This window comes from Oryx dammah, unplaced genomic scaffold (genome assembly GCF_014754425.2).
Source record: "Oryx dammah isolate SB20612 unplaced genomic scaffold, SCBI_Odam_1.1 HiC_scaffold_14, whole genome shotgun sequence".
NCBI lineage: Eukaryota > Metazoa > Chordata > Mammalia > Artiodactyla > Bovidae > Oryx > Oryx dammah.
Window position 1 is genome coordinate 32,838,563 of NW_024070198.1, and position 14,754 is coordinate 32,853,316.

The window sequence follows — 14,754 nt, forward strand, 5'->3', positions numbered from 1 at the left end:
CTGTACAGCTCCCCAGCTTGTGGGGAGAGCTCTGAGGTGCAGGGTTTTAAAAGGTCAGGGAAGTTGTTGTGAGGGACCAAGGGTCCCACCTGACCCCTTTAGAAAGAAGGGACAGCCTTTCCCTGCCAGCTGGGTACCCAAACTCAGGAGGATCTCTTCCCTGGCTGAAGTGGGGGGCTATATTCCACACCTCCAGCCATTTCCTATGCCCCATTTTCTTTTCTTTTTTCCCTCCTTTTCCATCCAACTGCTAGCAGTTGCAGTATTTGTTTTACAAACATCTCCTCCATACCTTTGTCTTTTCCGTCCCCGTGCTGGCAGTTGTGTAGACACTTCATTGCAATTCAGACACCTGTCACTTTTGGATGTCATTGTGGCTGTTGCCATGCTGATTAGTTAAGATGAAGAAAAAAAAAATACAGCGCCATATAAATAAAAAATTAGAGACTGTCATGTTGTGTAAAAAGGGTCCATCTCCCAACACTAGATCTCGGCGAAGCCTCATTTCTTTTTGTCCTGGGTAACCCAGCTAAGGGGAATGCTTATCATGTCTTGTTTTAGTGATTAAGTGGTTAATGATTTAATGAACTAAGGAAAAAAAATCTCATTTGTTGCTTCCCTCGGACTTGGAAAAAATTTCAAAGAGCTGATTTTCTGTGTACCTCAGTCCAATATTGCTACCTGCTGGGATACGAACACAGTCTCTAAATAAATTGCTAGTGGCCTTAGGCGGGTGGAAGAGTCTCTCTTTGATCCTGCTCGAGCGGATGAAGTCAAATGTTCAATCAATCAATCACATTCATAACTTGCAGCTACAATCGGGCTGACAACAGCCTATTATTTATTTTTAAAATCATATATTTCATTATTGCAAAACACACAGGCTCTCACGAGGGGGAAGAGACTAAATTATTGATAAGCCGTATAGATGACGGAGTTTGTTGCTTCTGACATGCTTGTCACTAACTATTGTGAGGAAGAATTTACTAAGATGTAGAGTCGAGAAACTTGGCCAGGAATATATGTCGCGCCAAAGCGGAGATGGGGAAAGGAAACTCTAATGGCTTCTCTCTCTCTTATTGAATTCTTGTAGGTAAAAGGCAGCTGAAGGCAGAACAGGTTTCTATTGTAAAGCAAGACTTGAAAAGCCCCCAATTTGATTGCTACAGAGCAGGAGATTTGGTTCTCAAAATAGCCATGCATCTGGGAAATGAATTTTTGCTGGTGTCTGTGCATTCCTGGAAATAACAATCGTAACTCTCCAGAATTCCCACATGGACCCGGGCCAGGCATATTTATTCAGTATTGTGTGTCGGGGACCAGGGATGGGGGTGGTTGTGCAGATGCAGACTGGAAAAGAAGGCATGATGGAGGTTGGCTTTGGGCTCCGATGGCGCAAGAAGAGGGGACGGCCGCCCCACTGCCTCCCTGTCCTCCTCCCTGAGTGGCGGGGCATTAGCGGTGGAGGTGCCCTCTCTATGGACCTGCGATCGGACTTCTCTAATGGGCTTGAAGAAGGAAGGGCAGTCAGCAAAACGCTGGCCACTCCTTTCTGTGCACGTCCTTCTTTTCTGTTGTCACTGGATGCGCAGGACGCAGCAGGCCGGGGTCCCTGATGAGGTTTGGAGTCACCACCGACCCCCTCCTCTGAAGGTGTCCCAGCATTGTCACCTGGCAGTCATCTCCACAATAAGTCGGTCCTGGATTTGCTGGAAGAAGGAGTCCCTGGACTGTGGGAACGGAAGATGTTTATTAAGGAAAGCTCAGTGTTCATGTGTATAGATCAAATCCTATTAGAACAAGTACCATTACATTTGAACAAAAACAGCTGTGGAACTGAAGCCTTCTCATACACACCCACCTTGGTCTGATACCCTCTGGAACACAAGTACAGTGTAAGTGAAATGCAAGTTCCTGTGGAGGTCCAACTGAGATCAGACATGTCCTTCTAATTTATTCACTAATTCCAAAATGATCTTCCCCTGGCAGGATGGGGAGAGACAGTACTACATATGTGCCCTAAAACCAACAATTTCCTCAAGGCAGAAGTGCCCTTCCCGACCACCTCATCCAATGCCTCCTTTCCCTCTTATACAGATGAGAAAACGGAGAGAAATGGGAATCAGACAGCCAGTTAGTGGCAGATGGGGAACAAGACCCCAGGCCTCCAACCCCTTCCCTAAGTGAATTATTGACAGAACTTAAGTCAGAAAAGATGTATCTCTTCTCAGTAAAGTGCTCAGCCCACTACATTATGCCACTTTCTAGTGTTCGTTTGGTTTTACGATACTGAACTCCATTTAGAACCCAAATAGCTTGAAAACTCACTGAACCACCTGTTTTCACAATGCTAACCCCTGACAATGAGTAGAAAGGTTGTATAGGGGAAAGATTTGGAAGTAACTTCTGAATCCATCAGAAGACGCTGGATCAGTCTTCTACGAGTTGGGGCCCCCTCTCCCAGGTTGGACCTGCCCCTTCCTTGTGTCACTTGGCTGACACGGCCCCCTCTGGGGCACAGATTTCTGTCCATGATGTGAGAAGTGGTCTCCACGTGCTTTAAGTCAACTTCTAGCTCCAAAATTCAGCATAAAATTCTATATAAAATCCTCTGTGGTAGCATTTTCCTTTCTTTTTTTGAACATTTTGGAGCCTAAGTTAGCTCATGTGGAAACTGAGTTGAGCAAAGCCATCACCACACCAGAACAGACCATTCCTTATCATCTTCCTGATATGGGCCAAGTAAGTCTTCACTTGAAACAGGAACACCTGGCTTCACTGAACTTAGATGAGTCATGGGATCCCTCTCTACTTCAGTTTTCCTATCTGTAAAAGGGGGATATTGGCTCTTCTTCTACCCACCCAGTGGGGGCAGATTGCAATGAGGATCTAAATCCATCACCTGAGTGAAAGGATGGGAAAAAGAAGCTTAAAGTGCACCCCAGATGTTGACTGCTGCTGCTGCTAAGTCGCTTCAGTTGTGTCTGACTCTGTGTGACTCCAGATGTTGGGCAGTAGTATAATTTGCACGCATGCTCATTCGCTCAGTGATGTCCAAGTCTTTGAGATCCCATGGACTGTAGGCTGTCAGGCTCCTCTCCATGGATTTTCCAGGCAAGAATACTGGAGTGGGTTGCCATTTCCTACTCCAAGGGGTCTTCCCGACCCGGGGATCAAACCCACATCTCTTGTGTCTCCTGAATGGGGAGGCAAATTCTTTACCACCACGCCACCTAGTATGATTTGGTAATGGGAATTTACTAGAGATGAGAGAGCTTGCTGCAAATATAAGATTACATTTTTAATTACCTTCAGATGCTGACCTATGTAAATAAGGCTGTTTCGCTTCTTTGGGAGGGAGTAGGAGAGGAGGATGGGGTGGGACTCATTAACTTTCCTGGCAATGCTTTTTTTGCAGCAGTTTCAAGGAAAGTCTTTAGGAGGGGGAGAAACCAGCTTTCTGCAAGGCTGGCATGGGTGAGTGATGCAGAGGAGCCTGCCTCTTCTTTTCTATTTTCATTCTTTCCTGTTTCTGAGTTGTGAGGTGCATTTGTCCACTAACAGCACCCTGGCAACTGTCCTTTGACAAAGTCCATAAGCCTTCTGGTCACTTCCTGTGTGTGACTCTTTTGAAGCCCCTTGGCTGCACACTTTGGTGAGAGTTGTCACTGCAAGGAGAGCTGGAGAGCCTGCATGGCGCTGAGTTGTGGGATGCCACACAGATGGCTTTTTTTCCCTGGCAAGATAAGACTATATTAAGTATGATTTTATGAATAGTCTCCCTTCCAGCCTTGGACCCCTTGAGGGCGCCCATGATTGGTCAGTTGTATGTTTACAATGGGCACTAATTATACCCGGAAGCTAAGGAATAGCAGGCATAAGTTACAAAGCCCTTGGTGATAAGGGTTTGGGATAAACACAATGAGATAAAAAACGACTTTATCCTTCCTAAAGGACAAAGGAATTACTTCTTGAAAAATGAGTGGCTTAGAAAAACCATTAAATCGAGGAACAGAAATAAAACAGAAATGCTTCCAACTTTTCACCGGTTAGGGGAGCACAGGCCAATTTGAATTAACCCTGTGTGGACCATGGTGGAATCAGTAGAGGGCAGTCACTAACTCATCCTGGATGGATGCTGGGAGCACGAGGATTTCAGGGTGATTGATTCAAAATGAAGGGAATTTTCAAGTGTGGAAGTTGAATGAGGTCCTCTTTCTAGACCCCAAATATCTTCTAGCCCTCAAGAAAGAGCCCCCACCTACGCCCTGATACAAAGGCTTTTTAAAAGCCTGTTTCATTTTTAAGTGACTCAGCAGCTGTGCCCCAAGACTTAGAATATGTCTTCAGCCTGTGGCTCTTCTCTCTCATACTGCTGTGCCAGGAACATTCAACAGAGTCAGGAAGGCTGTATAATGATATGCCACACATGGGCACACAGAGACAACATAAGCCCAGAAGGAACCTTCTGGAAAGAGGGAGATGGGAGCAGGAGGAAGACACACCAGGGAAGGAGAGTTGCTTGTTTTCGGTGGACAGCTCGCTCTAGCACCCGCTCTCAAGATTGGCTTGCTTCCTCATGATTTCAGAATGACCAGGAAATCAGGCAATGGCACCCCACTCCAGTACTCTTGCCTGGAAAATCCCATGGACGGAGGAGCCTGGTAGGCTGCAGTCCATGGAGTCGCTGGGAGTCGGATACGATTGAGTGACTTCGCTTTCACTTTTTACTTTCATGCATTGGAGAAGGAAATAGCAGCTCACTCCAGTGTTCTTGCCTGGAGCATCCCAGGGATGGTGAAGCCTGGTGGGCTGCCATCTATGGGGTCTCACAGAGTCGGACACAACTGAAGCGACTTAGCAGCAGCAGGGAATCAGGTGAAGCTGGGGCAGCCCAGCTGCTGCCCTGCTCTTTCTCTTTGGAGCATCTGTCACATAGACCAGGACCTGCCTGGCCTTAGTCTAGGATAGACCCTTCATCCACCCAAGGAGTTTCATGTCCAGGTGGCAAATGATTTTGTGGCAGTCAGGTTCATTGAGTCTGGTCCTCTTTCTAGACCCCAAATATCTTCTAGCCCTCAAGAAAGAGCCCCCACCTACACAAGTTCAAGTTCAATGATCTTAGACTTGTCCACAAGACTCTTTGTGGTCTGGTCTTCATTGATCTCATCTTCTAACACTCTACCTCTTGCTCACTCTGATGCATACACATGGCTTTCCTGCCATTTCTCAAACAGGACTGGCTCCTACCCCAAGACCTTCCCACTCATTCTTCCCTCTGCCTGAAACAATCTCCCCCCAGATATCTCCGTGGCTCCTGCCCATTTGTGTCAGGTCTCTACTCAGAGGTACCTACTGGGTCCCTGAATACCCTGTTTAAAGTATCGACAAGTTCCCCTGCCCCAGCCTCACTCCCTTCCCTTAAGAGATTTGTCTATGAAGCATACACTGCCACGTGACCCAAATATTCTTGTTTCCTTGTTTACTATCTGTCTATCCCTTCACCCCAACTTAACAAAGACGCTCCATGAGACAGGAGACTTGGATTCATTCACACTGCAGCCTCAAAACTTAGCATGATTGGTGCTAAAAAAAAATGTTGAATCAAATTTCAGTTCAAACCCTCATATAGACCAGGTGGCCCAAATCTCCTCTCAAGCCACACTGTAAGGTAGATGCCCTTGGGAGATGTAGAAGAGTACCAGCCCCTTCTTTGCTACTAAAAGGCCACACATACGGCCCATGGATATTACTGAAGGACATGATCAAGTATCAAAAGTAGAAGAGGCAGGTGATATAGTCATTGCCCACTATCAATTGGCTGAGAATAACCTTCAAAGTTTCCATTTATGTGTTATTTTCATTTTTGATCTAGCTTAGCAGAAAGTGGTTTCTAGGTTTTTGGCAGAATATCAATAATTTCCCTGGATTCCACTCTCCCAAGTTGTCAAAGAAGAAGGGATATTGTTTGACAGAAATAGACTTGAATAGGCAGCCTCAGTCACTGTCTTCCCCTTGACATTTAAACCACGGCAGCACCTAAAGTGAGTCTCTTATAGATAGTATATAGTTGGACTATGTTTTTTAAATCCATTCCACCTATTCCTGCCATCTGAATAGAGTTTAATTCATTTTCTTTTAATGTAATTACTTATAAGGAAGGGCTTACTCATTTCATTTTGCTATTCTACACATCATATCTTTTTTCCTTTTTTTGGCTTCAATTTCACCATTACTACTTTCTTTTGTGCTAAATAGATATTTTATAGGGTACTACTTTAATTCCCTTATTGCTCTTGCCATATATTTTTATTTTTAAGTGATTGCTCTGATATTACAATTAACATCTTAATTTATAACAATCTAGTCCAGATTAATACCAATTTAGTTTCAATAGCATTCAAAAACTGCTCCTGTAAGACTGTTCCCTCTTCATGTGGTTATTGTCACAAATTACATCTTTATGCTTTGTGTGCTCATCAGTATAGATTTGTAATTACTGTTTTAGGAAGATGTCTTTTAAAGCATATAGGAAAAAGGAAACAAACCAAAAAGAGACCAATGCTGTGTTTTATATTTATCTATGTAGTTACCTTTAACAATGTCCTTTATTTCTTTAGGTGAATTTGAGTTATTTCTGAAAGACATTTAAGCCTGAAAGACTCCCTTCAGCATTTCTTGTAAGGAAGATCAACCAGCTGCTAATTCTCTCCATTTTTGTTCATCTGGGAATGTCTTAATTTCTCCTTTATATTTGATGAATAGTTTTGTAAGATATAGAAGTCTTGGTTGGCGTTTTTATCATTTCAACATTTTGAATATGTCATCCCACTGCTTTCTGGCCTCCATGGTTTCTGAAGAGAAATTAGCTATTAATCTAATTGAGGATCACTGACAGCATATTAAAAAGCGAGACATTACTTTGTAAACAAAGGTCCATCTAGTCAAGGCTATGGTTTTTCCAGTAGTCATGTATGGATGTGAGGGTTGGACTATAAAGAAAGCTGAGAGCTGAAGAATTGATGATTTTGAACTGTGGTGTTGGAGAAGACTCTTGAGAGTCCCCTGGACTGCAAGGAGATCCAACTAGTCCATCCTAAAGGAGATCAGTCCTGGGTGTTCATTGGAAGGACTGATGCTGAAGCTGAAACTCCAATACTGTGGCCACCTGATGCAAAAAACTGACTCATTTGAAAAGACCCTGATGCTGGGAAAGATTGAGGGCAGGAGGAGAAGGGGACGACAGAGGATGAAATGGTTGGATGGCATCACCAACTCGATGGACATGGGTTTGGGTGGACTCCGGGAGCTGGTGATGGACAGGGAGGCCTGGCGTGCTGTGGTTCATGGGATCACAAAGAGTTGGACACGACTGAGCGACTGAACTGAACTATACAGGGCAAGTCACATCTCTTACCACTTTCAAGAAAGCTTTTTTTTTGTCTTAAATTATACAGAGTTTGATTTCACTTGATCTCTGTGTGAATCTTTTTTGTATTTATCCTTCTTGGAGTTTGTTGAGCTTCTTGGGTGAGTAGATTAAAGTTTTCATCAAAATTTTAAAATTTGAGTCATTATTTCTTCAAATATTCCACATACCTCCCTTTCTTTCTCTTTATTCCTGAAACTCCCATTATACATATGTCGATATTCTTGATGGTGTCCTATAGGTCTCTTAGGCTGTTAATTTTCCTTCCTTATTTTTTCTTTCTGCACCTCATATTGGATAGCTAATCCATTTTCAAATTTGCTGATTCTTTCTTCTGTCTGCTTAACTGTGCTAATGAGCCCACTTAGTGAATTTTTTTTTTCAGCCCATCAGATAAAGACACACACACACACACACATCTTCCAGAATCCTTCTGATATAAATATAACACAGTGATAATACATGGCTCACTTCCCTGGTGGCTCAACAGTAAAGAGTCTGCCTGCCAATGCAGGAAGTGTGGGTTTGATCCCTGGGTCAGGAAGATCCCCTGGAGAAGGAAATGGTAACCTACTCCAGTATACTTGCCTTGGAGATCCCATGGAGAGAGAGCCTGCCTGGCTACAGTCCAAGAGGTCCCAAAGAGTTAGACATGTCCTAGCGACTAAAACAAGTGAATTATTAATTTCTAATATTGTAATTTACAACTTGAGACTTTCCATTTGATTCCCTTTTATAATTTCTGTCTCTTAATTGATATTCTCTATTTGGTAATGCATCATTCTCATGATTTTTCTCTAGCTTTCTTAACATATTTAAAATATTTGATATGGAGTCTTGGTCTAGTAAACCAAACATCTAGGTTTTCCCAGGGAGTTTCTATTGATTGTTTTTCTTTCTGTGCATGAACCATACATTTTGTTTCTTTGCATGCCTCATAATTTTTTTTGTTGAAAACTGGACACTGAACATTTTAACATGGCAATTCTGGAAATTAAATTATCTTCTTCCCACAGTTTATAGATTTCTACTTGTTGTAGGTGTTTAATGACTTTTCTGAACTAATTTTGTGAAGTCTGTATTCTTTGTCAACTGTGATCCCTGAAGTCTCTATTTCATTGGCTTAGTAATCAGCCAGAGGGTAGAAAGAGATGTCTTTAGATGTCTAGAACAACAAAAAACTCTCAGTCTCTGTAGATGAGTTCTGATATCCATTGAGGCATGCCTTCAACACTCAGGTAAGAGCTGACAACTCTGCCTTAACCTTTTCTTCCTATTTGTGCAACAATTTAAGGTCAGCCAACTATAAGACCTTAGTGACTTCTCAGTTCTTTCCTGAGCATGGATCCACCACTTGGTAAGCCCGCGGCCTGCAATACTCTCAAGAAAACGCCAGAGTTTTTCAAAGCCCTTATTTCTCAAAGTAGCTTATCCTCCAGCTTTTTCTCCCAAATTTTTGGTTAGTTTATTGTTTGCCCGAGCTGTTATACACTGTCCAGCCAGTAGGAACTAATACACGTCCTTAAATATCTTTGACAAATGCCCTTTGGATAGCCATCTCAGTACTGGGAGAGTCCTAAGTTAGGCAAGATAATGGCAGGCCCTTTAAACTACTCCTCCGGGAAGCGACCTGACAGATCAAACCAACCAACTGCAATTCTATTTACTGTTTCATGCTTTTGATTAATTTCCAGAATTTAAAAAAAAAGTTGATTCTGAGGAAGTTTTGGCCAGTGTATTCATCCGTTCTAAGGAGGGATGAACTATTGGAGTTCTTAACTTATGTCAATCTGATAAATATTTCTTAAGTACCAACTTTGTGCTCCACATTGTGCCAGGTACTAGGGATGCAGAAATGCTTAATTTCAGAGGTCATGAATTGCATCCCCAAGGAAAAGACATTTAATGTGGGATGAAGAAGGAAAATTAGAGTGATCTAGGAAAAGAAGTAAGGGAGGTATTCAGGAAGAAGGATCAGGAGGGGTGCAAAGGCCCTGAAACAGGACGAAATCTGGGAGTGGGGGATGGGAAGCAGGCTAGTGCACTGGGCATGCAGAGGGAGGGGAGGCGATAGTACCAGATGTGATTGGAAAGGGACAAAGCAGGGACGATGTCATCCAGCATCTGTGATAGAGATCTGGACCTTATCTTGAAAGCAACAGAAGCCGTCACAATGATCAAGCCAGTGGGGAAGGGGCTTCCACACTTATTCTCTAAGACTCAGGAATGTAACCTTTCCCCTCTAAATAATGTCAACTTGATCTAGCACAGAGATCTTTCTCACCACCAAGAAATAAAAGACTCATACTGGACATTCTTAATGTCTGTCATTTAAGACAGTCTGAGACGAACTCTTTGGGATGAATTTTTGCCTTTTCAGAATGTAATCTCAATTTTGTTCTGGACTTTCCTTACCCATTCCTCAGCCCTCCTCCAGGAGGCAGCGTCATCATTCATTGTTGCCATTTGTTGTTGTTTGTTTGTTTGTGGTGGGAGAACTTCTGTTCCCTCCTGGCATTGTGGGAGAGGTGAGTCCTATGGGCTTCTCCTCCCTGTGACACCCCAGGTCTTCACCAAACTCTCCAGAGATGTGTCCCATCCCATGGCCCCTCGTGGCTGGTACCTGTTTGGATAAGACTGGGCTGGGCCCCTGCTCCTGCACAACTCACAGTGGCTTCCTGCCAACGTCCTTTTACCCTGAAGCTTCCATTGCCTTCCATCCCCTGCTTGTGTGACCAGCTGTTCATGCACCTATTCAGAAATAAAGACAGCACAGGCATTCCAACCCAGTGGAAGAGATAGCTTACTTTGATACACCCATCCTCTTGCTCATGCCCAGGAAACCACTTGGTCTGTTTATCCAGAATTTGTTCAGTTTTACAGCTGAAAGTTCCATGCCTAGAAAACCTTTCAGTCTCAGACAAGTGAAGTCCATTGGTCACCCTATGCCCATTCCCCCTGGTGGCCAGTGGCTAGAAGTCAGGGGACCAAGGCGATGAAGACAGAAAAGAACCTATATTGATCCAGATAATAAGTGCAGTGGCCCCACCCCTAAACAGCCACAAAGCTCCAGTGTTCATTCCACTCTGGTAAGACTACAAAACAACCTCCTTGCTTGTATATTTGAAGAGGTTATTCGCCACATAACTGGATTTGATAAAATAAATAAATAAGTAGGACATGTGCTTTAAAGTGTAAGGATTAAGTAGCTAAGCCTTATGCCGAAGTCAGAAGAGAAACAAGAATCTTAGGTCATGTATCGGAGTTTATGCAAACATCATCTAATTCTTATTTATTTGGTTAACACTTTAGGGCAGGAGAAGAAAGTCAAATGTTATAGTTTCAGCATCAAAAACATATGTAAAGCAGTTCTTACTCGCCTGCACAGTTGATGGAAACTGCCCCTTTAGAAGGAGCGTGGAAGAATGTCTTTGTGTTTCTGAGTTTTCACGTTCTTGACTTACCAGATCAAGGACAGATGTGAATGTATTTTTCAACTTCATAACCGACAGGGAGTATTGCAACTTAAAGCAGCTGGGGGAGAAAGCCATGTATAATACAATGTTCTTTCTGGAAACTGACTTGGGGGAGTGGTTACCTTGATTCACTGGGAGAAATATGATTTGGGGGATCAAGGGGGATCTTGGTGTTAAGAGAAGTCCCTATTGCTCCCTCAGGGAAAAGGTCCCTTTTCAAAAGGATATCCAGCTCTCTTTCTGTCCAAGGTCCAAACATCCTAGGGATACCATCTGGGGACAGGGGCCAGTGAGTTTCCTACTAGATGCCACAGTCTATGGTAAGTCCTTTACCTGTGTTATCTTATTTGATTTCTAGAATGATCTTTTGCGGAAGATATTGCAGGTCCTCAGGCCCTTAGCCAAAAGTTCTCGGGGTCTGTTGTGTTTCAAAATTAAGCCTTTTCCTCTCAGATTTTAGAAAAAGAATAATAGGGTATACAGTCCATGATGCCCCCATAGGATCAGCACCTTTGGTGGGACAAGTAAGTTATACATTACTTCTTATTAATGCAGGTCAGACTTCACCACTCACTGAGTTTTTGTGCCAAAAATTTAGGGAAAAAAGGTGAGGCTTTCTGTTTTCAGAGGTTTGGGGATTTCAGAATGACAAGAAGGCAATTTGACCTGTACCCTAAGACCCGTGTGACAGATAAGGAAAAGTTCACTCTCTGTATCTCAGTCACTTCTAATTTTAAGCTACCATTTCTCCATTTATTCCTTCTCAGCCTTCAGAATTTGAGGTCAGCCAGTTCTTGCCTTTCTAGCCCCTTTGGCAGGACTTCCCTTGTGGCTCAGCTGGTAAGGAATCTGCCTGCAATGTGGGAGACCTGGGTTCAATCCCTGGGTTGGGAGGATCCCCTGGAGAAGGGAAAGGTTGCCCACTCCTGTGTTCTGACCTGGAGAATTCCATGAACTGTATATAGTCCATGGGGTTGCAAACAGTCGGACAGAACTGAGCAACTTTCACTTTCACAGCGAGGCCTGCTTCCAGGACCATAGGCTGGCTGCTCTAGCTGAGTGTTGAGCGCTCCCCTGGGTTCCTCAACTGCTCGGGGACTTGGCATCAGCCTTCTTTTATATAAACCCACTTCTTCCTCCTTGTCTCCTAAAGAAGGAACATCAGTGGGCAAACAAAAAGCAAAAATATGGCTCTTTTATTTATTTATTTTTTTTAATGAGACACCTAGGACTCCCCTCTCCGGGATCCTCATGGCTTGGGAGCTGTTAATGTGGCTCTAGAATATTCCATGTCTCTTGAACAGTGTTTCCAGGGCAGTAGAGAAGGGTCTGTGTCCATCTACACATGGGGAGCATAGCTCAACATGTGGTAACCCCTTGCCCACGGTGGTCTCGGGAGAAAGAAACCAAAGGCTCTCAGAGAGGCAGCTGGGCATCTCCCAACTCTGAGGTGTGTGTGGTACCCACAGGGGAGATACACCTGTGGGCAAGGCCCAGATGAACGCTATTGGCAAAGCTCAGGTGACAAGACTGAGCGGAGTCCACCCACCTGTGTGAGGGGTGTGGGTGTCCCTCCTTTGCAGGAGCGTCCCTTCGGATCGCTGCCCCTCCCTCACGCCTGATTTCTGGTCAAGGGGAAGCAAGGGGTCCAGAGCCGACACACGAAAGCTAGGAGGAGTTGGGTGCGTGATGGGCCAATGGACGGACCACCAGCTCCTGTGTAAGCCCCGAGGACAGAGTATAGGCTTGGTGGGTCCTCAGTTGCAGCTCTATGTGCTGCAAGGAGCTGGAGGATTGCCAGACTCGACTTCTGCCCCTTCAGGAGGACTAAGAATGCCTTTCAAGACAGGAATCAGCCCCACTATCCAGAGAGCCAGCGGAGGAGAGCAGGGGAAGGAACCAAGGATGGGGTCTTGCCGCAGCAGGAAGAAAAGTTTTGCCCAAGTGCAGAAGCTCTGCAGTGCACTGGGCTCCCCTGCTGACCCAGCTAATGTTCTAACTTTCAAAGAGCAGGTAGGAGTCTGACAGGCTCACTGAAAATAGAGAAAAAGAAAGCTTCCCCGAGAACTTTTAAAATCCTATTTTTCTCCCTCTCCATTTCTGAAGGGATGTGAGCCCAGGTTCTTGCCTGGGGAGAAGCTGCTCCTGAGAGGGGAGGAAGCGGGGAGGGAGAAAGGGGGGGGTGTTGGGGCGCTCACCGGGGTGGGGCACTGGGAAGACGCCCCTGAGGGTGGAGGGAGTTCTGCGGGACTCTATAAACAAGAGGCAATACAGCAAATGCAGCCCCATCTGGCTTCCATTCACAGGATGATGGCTCCACGCCAGGCACTGTGCTGAGAGCTGGATGCGGGGACCACCGCCCTCTGTCATCAATTCTAAAACAAACGTCCATTGCATATTTTTGTATCACCGCAATTTGGATGTGTCTGAGTGTCCATGCCATCTCGGTATTGACTCAGAGTTTAATTGGCAGCACTGTTGGAAATCTTTCTGCAGTGGTACATAAGATCATGGAGCATCTTATAACTGAGGCCATCTTACATGTGCACAAGTCAGGTATTAGCCCATCTCACAGACAAGACAACTGAGGCCCGGAGAGATTAGGAGACACGCCGGAGGAGGCCACACAGCCACTCTTTGGACTTGAAACAGGCTCTGCCTGGCTTTCAGTTGCTGACTTCCAGTGGGGCAGGAGCTGGAAGTCCCAGCCCTGCAGAGAGCAGAATGTCCCCTCCCCAGACAAGTCTGAAGATGGAGAAGGGTCATTGCAAAATCTGGCCCAGTCAGTTGGGTGCTAGGATGGGAGCGGGTGAGAGAACAGAAGGGCACAGGACTGGCTGGTCTCAGGTCTGTGGGGCATCTCCCACAGCTCATTTTTTCTTTTTTTTTTGGCACCCAGGATTCTTTTATTTCCCCTGCTCATCCCTTAAACATCAGCTGATTTTCCCAATCTGCCTTTGAGTTCCATGCATTTTAACTCAGAGTAACCAAATTGTTGAAGGATATTTGCATGGGGTCTTTGTCCTTTGAATCAAGAGTGACTCATTCTTTCAGAGAAGCACTGGGGAAGTGGAAAGAGGCTGAACTTTGAAGTCAGGTGCCCCGGGATTGGAATCCTGCCTTTTGCTGCTTTTTTTTTTTTAGCAAGTTGGAAAGTTCCTTAGACTCTCTGAGCCTCAGAGTCTTCATCTGCAAATGTGAGTAATGACAAATACGTGGAAATACTGTTGTGAGGATTTCATGTATGGAAAGTACCTGAAGTGTGGTAGGAGCTCAGTAAATTCAAGTTACTCCTTTATTAGCAGTAGTAGTAATATTGCTATGGTGATGATGGTGAGGATGAAAGACACACAGGACCTTTCTCTCCATTGCCTCACAACTTTTACATTCTCCCCAGGCCCTGACACCCCCTGTGCTCTTGGCTTTCTAGTTTCTGGGTTGAGGTCCCCTTTTCTTGTCATGGGTACAGCCCTGAAGCTGTGATTGACACAATCCCTGCTCTCACCCAGCTCTGCCCTCTCTTGGGATCCCCTTGAGAAGGAACAACTCTGCGTTGTGGGGGCCATGACCGCCCCCTGGCATCGGCTCCACCATCACCCTCCCTCCAGCATCCGTTTTAGCCCCTCTGCTCCCAGCTTCCCTGGACTAAGGGTCAGCATTGGCGGAGAGAACCGTTCAGCCTCCCCCGACAGTCTCTGGGCGTGCTTTCCTCACTGAGGCCCCCATGCTGGGGACGGAAGGCACCCACCTTCCCCAGGAGGATCCCTGGGCAGATTAAGCTATGGCCCTTGCCCAAGAGTTCCTGATACCCTGACATGCCCTGTCACTGCCTTCACGATGCTCAGGCAT